The sequence below is a fragment of the Frankliniella occidentalis genome, unplaced genomic scaffold, assembly GCF_000697945.3.
Source record: "Frankliniella occidentalis isolate FOCC.00 unplaced genomic scaffold, Focc_3.1 Scaffold2, whole genome shotgun sequence".
Classification (NCBI taxonomy): domain Eukaryota; kingdom Metazoa; phylum Arthropoda; class Insecta; order Thysanoptera; family Thripidae; genus Frankliniella; species Frankliniella occidentalis.
In genome coordinates this window covers 1,711,845-1,718,480 of record NW_026267132.1, presented here as the reverse complement: position 1 = coordinate 1,718,480, position 6,636 = coordinate 1,711,845, and the positions used below count along the sequence as shown (strand labels likewise).

Here is a 6,636-nt window from a genome sequence, read left to right as displayed (position 1 = left end):
CCCGCCGCACCACGCCCCGCGCACAGCACAGCAGCGCCCCGCATCGTCATACCAGTGCAGAGATAATGAGGAGACGGAGACGGTGCAAAACGGGCGTGCGAAGACGTTGCGGGAGAAAAAGAGAGGAGGGAGAGGGGAGGAGCGCGAGGGAGCAAGAGAGGGCGAGGGAGAGGCAAGAGGGAGAGAGGGAGCGTACATCAGATAACGTGTGGAGGTGTCGGAGGTGTGACGCTCAGGCGTATTACCGTTACACCGTTAATGGACTGCAGCACCACAGTCTATCCCGCTGAAGCTAAAGCTCTTTGGGGCTGAAAATATGTATGATTTGTTTAAAAAATGCATTTGTTGTCTCGGACGCAAATGAAAAGCATCTAACAATCAACAACATATGCTAAAATAGCGGCTAAAATTCGAACGAATTGATAGATGAGGTTTGTGTGTGTGTTTGGTGGGGTGGCATAAACGCCTATCACGGCCTGGAGCAGCAAACAATACCAAACGCACGGGCAACGGGAAGCGAGAGCAGGGGCGGGAGAGAGGCAAATACAGAGAGGGACGGAGAGCGAGAGGGTGGAAGAGAGAGACAGATACAGAGAGAAAGGGGCTATGTGCTCGTGTGGGCCGGGCGCGGCAGAGCGAGGCAAAAAAAAAAAGATGAGCGGTGTGAGCGGGGGCAGTGCAGAAAAATATTAATTTTGCGGAAGCGTTGTTGCACGGCGTGGTATGGTGGGGGGCGTCCACCACCGGGCGGGGAGCGGGCAGAGCCTTTTTAATAATCAGCACGCCACGGGCGATATTGTGAAACATCGCGGTTTTACTCGCTGCATGCACCGTTGTTATGTGTTGCTGCCTGCCTGCTGCACCACAGCAGCAGCAGCAGCCGCAGCAGCGGCGGGACCCAAAACAGCTGGCCTCAAAAAATTCGGATGGAGCGAGGCTATATGAGGTCATGCCGAAATGCAGCAGCAACAGCAGCAGCATCGAAAAATAAACACCACCCTTTTTTTTTTTGGTCTTATGTTTTGAACTGCAAGGTTTTGTTTTTCTATATGCAGCCCCCGGGTCACAGCGACCGCCAGGTGCGTGATGTGACTAGAGCAGAGAGCCCGGACCCCGTGGACCAGAGAGAGCCGCGGGGGCGCCGCGGTGTGTCCCATTGTGTGTCCCGCTGGCCTGCTGCCTGCTGGGCGCCGTCCCAGAGCGCCACGTCGCGCCACGCCACGCCACCACGCGCGCCAAGCCTCCCGCTTTTTGTATGCAGTGAAAGCAATTTGCGTCGAAAATTAATTTGCACGCTCTCGGACCCGGAGCGAGCCGCATCCGTGTCGCGTCCGCGATTAATTTGTTAGCCGGAAGAGAGTGAGAGAGAAACAGTGAGAGGGGGAGAAAAAAAATCGGGAGAGGGTTAAATGGGGACATTAACATATTATGACAGGTGTCCGACAGAACAGCCCCCTCCACTACCACCCACACCCACACACACCCACAAACGAGGGAAAGTGTTCGCTATCAAGTTAAATTAAACAATTGGAATTTGTTCTAGTTTTCAGGGTAGGTTTAAGGTTTCGTTATTCCATTCAGAATGAATGTCTCTACCAGGACCCTGTAATATTTTCATCAAGGTCTGAGCCGGTCTGAGTGGCTTGTATCCTGAGCAAAGTCACATGAGTGTGTGTGGTGTTTCAGCGTTTCTGTGTGCGAAAAATTTTATGAGGGGAAATTGAAGTAAAAATAGACGGCGAACATTGAGAGCTTGGGCTTGAGGGAGGGGTGGGACGGCCAGTCCGGCCGGTCCCTGACCTTGGCGGTTATTCCAAAGGTCGAGATGGCGCGGTGGGTGGGTGGCGCTGCCCAAAGTTTCTCTTTCCCTTGTTTCGACATTGGAACTCTAAAATGAGGCTCCCAACTTGGCCGGCCACATCTAGGAGATGGGGGATGCGGGTGGCGGCGGAGGGGTGGGGGAGCCCTCACCAGGGCGACGACACCGAGGCAGGACGAGAGAGCGAGCACCCACGACCACCGTGACCTACCTACGCCGCAACTAGTTTGAACCGTACAAGGAAGGAGCTGCCAACCATATGTTAGTCACACACCGTGTTGTGCTTTACTAAAAGTGCCGCGCCCGATGAAGTATATGCTTATTTCTCGATTACTATACGGCTGTTGATGGAATCGCTCATGGTGGGAAATCCCAGGACACACATAAAAGAGGTCCTATTAACCTCAACGGCAGGTATGGCAGCGGGGGCGACGAGGGAAAAGGGAGGGGCGGTGGAGAGGGAGGGGGGGGGGGCGTGACCCTGTCCATTTGGCAGTGTCCAGTCCACGTGAGAGGCTCTTAGGCCCAATAATGGCCCCAGCCAGCCCGCCCGGCGCCCCGGCCGCGCTCAATGGAGACCGTTAGGACCTCCACGGTACGCGACGGGGCGTGGCCGGGCGGGAGGTGAGCAGGGGGCGAGGCCGGGGGCGACACCGACGCGCAAGGTGGAGAAGGACGGGCTTCATCCCTTCTCCCTCTTGCCCTCTCTCTCTTCCCCACTCTCTCCACCTACCCCCTCTCCCTCACTCTCCCTGTGATTGAGGTGCTTGTGCAATCTGCCGGGCCGTGCATAGACTGCCCCGTGGGGTGCAATGCTCGCCCGATGACTGCGCGAGGCGGGGCGGGGTGTGGCGGGGCGCGGCGGGGAGCGGCGGGGAGGGCGCGGAGGCGCGGCGACCAGTGAGAGGCTAGCAGCCCAGCAAGGGGAGCCCCGTAGGCTTGTTGACAAATCAGAACACAAATTTCGTAAGCTTGCGTTTGGCAAACCCGAATAACATTTTTAAGCTTATTGCTTGAGAGTATATTATTGTCCGTTGTAGCCACAAGTGATGTAGCTCTCTGTTTGCGGCATAAAACTGTAGCGGTGATGTATTTGACAGCACGTACGCCCGGCGCACTTCAGCCTGACAGCTGTCGGCTGCTGCACCGCGGACAGGTGTGACAGGCGTGGGCGGGAGGGGCCAGCTGGGACCATGGGCGGGCTGCCGAAGCTTATTTAGCAGCGAAGGTGAAAATAATAAAAAGTGCCTTGGCAGCATTATTGGGAAACGATGATTTACGATAATGGTTTTTTTTCCCTCGCTTTCGGGATGAAAATAATAAAATAAAAAAACGGAGCAACTAGGAGTGCGACGTGCTGTGCTACCCCCGCGCCACCCACTGACACCACCCTCTCCCCGGAGAGGCTCGCCGAGTGTTGCCGCACCTACAGAGGGGGCACCTCTACGAGTATTTTCAGCTGTCCTACAGGTACCACGTCGGGCGTCGGTTATCCTTTTTTTTTGCGACTGGCGGCGAGGCTGACCGACACGCCTCTTCTGACGAGCTTCAAAAAATGTGAAATACAGAGGGTAGCGCAATGAGAGTGGAGGGAAAAGAGGATAGCCAGCGGTCCGACGGAGGAGAGGCTAGAATGTGCAAGACGGCGTGCTCGTGAAGAGGGGTGTTAATAACGTTAATTAATATTTTGTTGGGCGCCTGGCTGTGCGAGTCCAGCAGCGCGGGGCCCGGGTCTGAGAGGCGAGGCGCGGGGGTGCGGCGGCGCGTGGTGTGGCGGGGCGTGGCGCGGCTGGGCGGCGCGGTGGCTGCGGGGGGTGGGGGTGGTTGGCGGCGGCGGCGGCGCTAGGCTTAATGCCAGCTGGCTAAGACGTTAAAGCACTTAAGAGTACAGAAATGGCTCTCCCTGAGAAAGAGGCAAAGATTGCGCGCGGTGAGGGTGGCGGCCGGGCCGGCGGGGCTGCTGGCGGGGATGCACCTGATTCATGCTGTGATTGCACCCTCTCCGCACACTGGAAGCCAAGAGTGAGAATGCCCATTCACACACCTGCAACTGTGCGACATTCACGGACTTAGCGTTTCTCCTTCGGGGTGAGGTCTGTGAGGCCACGACGGCCAGGCCCTCTGGCCCTCTGGGCGGGCGAGGCGGTGATACACGCTTCACACTGGGGGCTGCATGGCCCCCGGAAGCTATGCGAGGCTCGCGACAGCTGGGACGCTTGCAGGCGCTCTGCTCCGCTGCTCTGGAGTAAGGCGACCTGCCCCGCCCCGCGGCGGCCACGCCCGGCTCGCGGACTCTGACATTGAGCTTTGAATAATTTTAATCTCGGTGATGAGGAAGGCTTTCCATTTGCAGGCAGCCGACCGAGCTTCCTTTTCCTTTCTTTCTCCATGGCCCCCTCTCTTCCCCCCTGGCCTCTCCGCGCTCACCAACCCAATCTCTCCCTCTCTCATTTTTTGTGTCCGTTCGGCGCCTCCTGGCGGGCTGGCTGGCGCCTTGGCCGAATAGGTTTCGCTCGGTGACAGAAAAATAATTGTAAAATTCATTAAGTAATCCCGAGGAATGTATTGTGAGGGGCGGGGTCGGGCGGCTCGGCTTAATTTCTATAATTGAATGAGCGCCCCCTTTTTGGCATGCCTATGCTGGACGCGTCCGGGCGGAGCGTGAGGAAGAGAAAGGGGGGAGGGGGGTGAAAATAAAAATTGTCTCAAAATCAATGGCGGAACAAGAGAAAAAAAGTAAAATGAATGGTGAAGTGGTGTTGATGGTGTCGGTGTGGTAGTGGTTGGTGGTGGTGGAAGTGGTGAAGCCCGCTGGGGTAAAGGGTTGACAGCGCCGCCGCCTAAGAGTTTTCTCTCTGGCGGAGCTCCACTTAAGCGATTAGCGAGTAGACTCCCCCCCCCCCTTTTCCCCTGCCCCCGCCGCAACGCCGGCACACCCGCGGCACACTCCCCAAAATCCCGCCGAAATTTTAAACGACCCTACGAACTACAGGGCCAGAAACCAACACTAGACCGGTCTTTTTTAAAAAAAATTTTTTGCCAGCCTTGCTGCTTCTTTTCCACTCGTCCATCCCTCGCCCCCGGAGAGAGAAAAAGTCGCACTGGAATAAATAATGTTTGACACTGAAACACTCCGGCCGGCAAGGCAGAGGGGGTGGCGGGGCGGCGGGTGGGTGGGCCGCGGAGGGCCTTCCATTGACTTTCATTTCATCCGTCTTCGCTGCTCCTTCCCCTCTCAACCCTTCCCTTGTCCGTCATTGCCACCCCAAATGTATATTTCTCGATTACCTCATTTCCCCATTGCGGCGCTGGGCTGGCGCGGGGGCGCCGAGCGCCTCCGCACCCCTCCTCTCTAACTAACAGCCATTCGAGTCCTCCTTGCCTACGATTATTTCTTTTTACTTTAACGGGTTTATCCCTCGCCTTTTGCGGGCCGCCGCCGAGGACGAACTCCACGCCCCCGCGCGGTGGTCCACGAGAAACACGTCAAGCCACGCCCAGAAAACCGTATCTTTTGGGGAAAATGAAATTTTACTTACTACAACGAAAGTTTCGTGCAAGAAACAAAAGTCAAATTTTTTGTTCAAAAGACGAAAGAATTTTTTAAACAAACGACAGTTTCGTCAAATAGAACAAGTTTTGTTGCAGCTAAAGACAATTTTTCTTCGAAGTCATGATTTCGTTTCCACAAAGAAACTGTTTACTGAGTGCACCGACGCTCCGCGCACAACTACATTCATATAAGGTTTTGGCAGTGTAGTAGGCGCGCCGCCTCGTCTCGCGAGCGCCCCACATCTTTCTGTTCTCCCGTTCCCACCGTGTTGACACTTAATTTCCGTGATTCGTCGCTTACTATTACTACTTCATTACTCCAGACGTCTCGTGGCGGGGCGTATGGAGGAAGAGGGGGGGGGGGGCAGAGGAAAGGGGAGAGCACGGTGCCAAAAGGGAAAAGCTGAAGGGGGTGGCAATCAAGATTCCGACCATCGACTAGCGCAAACTGGGAATCGCAAAGCAAATGAAATGTAATAATTATTTTGGCGATTCGCGGGCAGCGCGGGCCGGTTTACACTGCGCGCGATCATCGTTCGGGTCGCTTCGTTGTTTGTGTGGCACAAAATAACTCACAATTGCATGGTGTTTTTCTTAATGAGGTATTTTACGAATAAGAAGAACAGGAGGAATCCCGGCCGACGTCTGCTCCCGGACCATAACAAAGCCACGACCAAGCGCACGGTTTCTCGCGTATCTCCGCTAAAACTGAAAAGAAGTCATAACTGTTCTATATCATTTTAAAGCTGAGAACCTCAAAAATCTGGTACACGAGAAACCGTTTCGTTATGCGCCAGTGACCTGCGACTTGTTGTGGTCCAAAAGCCGGGATTCCTTCTGTTCTTCTTATTCGTAAAATACCTCATTTAAATGGAGGTTAGATGAAGTCTTACCTTTTTCGATGGCGACTGCGCTGAATTTGACCTGAAACAACAGAAAGAAAAAACATGTGTTAATCTCGTAGACATGAGCTATGGAAAATTGGCTCGACTTTGCCGTTGAAAACAAAAGGAAAGGCCACAACATTCCTTGTAATCTGGTTCTGATTTATGCCCTCTTGTTCGGACTTAACGATGTGTTGTTAACCCCGGAGATCTCCCGTGCACCGCAAGGGACACGCGGAGCCGGGAGCTCAGCACCACCTTAAAAGACACTTAGGAGAGTCTTAAAATCAGGCACTGAATTTTGTTGCGCGTCGGGTTGCTTCTGCAGCTTCTGGGGGTCGAGCGAGGGGAGCAGCGGCGGCGCCTGCTAGGAGAGGGGGG

General features: G+C 55.0%; 1 protein-coding gene across 6 annotated transcripts in view; it reads right to left on the bottom strand.

Moving 5' to 3' along the window:
* The window catches only part of LOC113205939 (transcriptional activator MN1-like), a 195,614-nt gene that overhangs the window by 82,703 nt on the left and 106,275 nt on the right, over positions 1-6,636 (bottom strand). For all 6 annotated transcript variants that reach the window (XM_052264943.1, XM_052264933.1, XM_052264958.1 and 3 more), the window contains exon 3: positions 6,265-6,295. The gene's annotated coding sequence lies outside the window, so the exon portion shown is untranslated. The remainder of the gene's footprint in view (positions 1-6,264; positions 6,296-6,636) is intronic.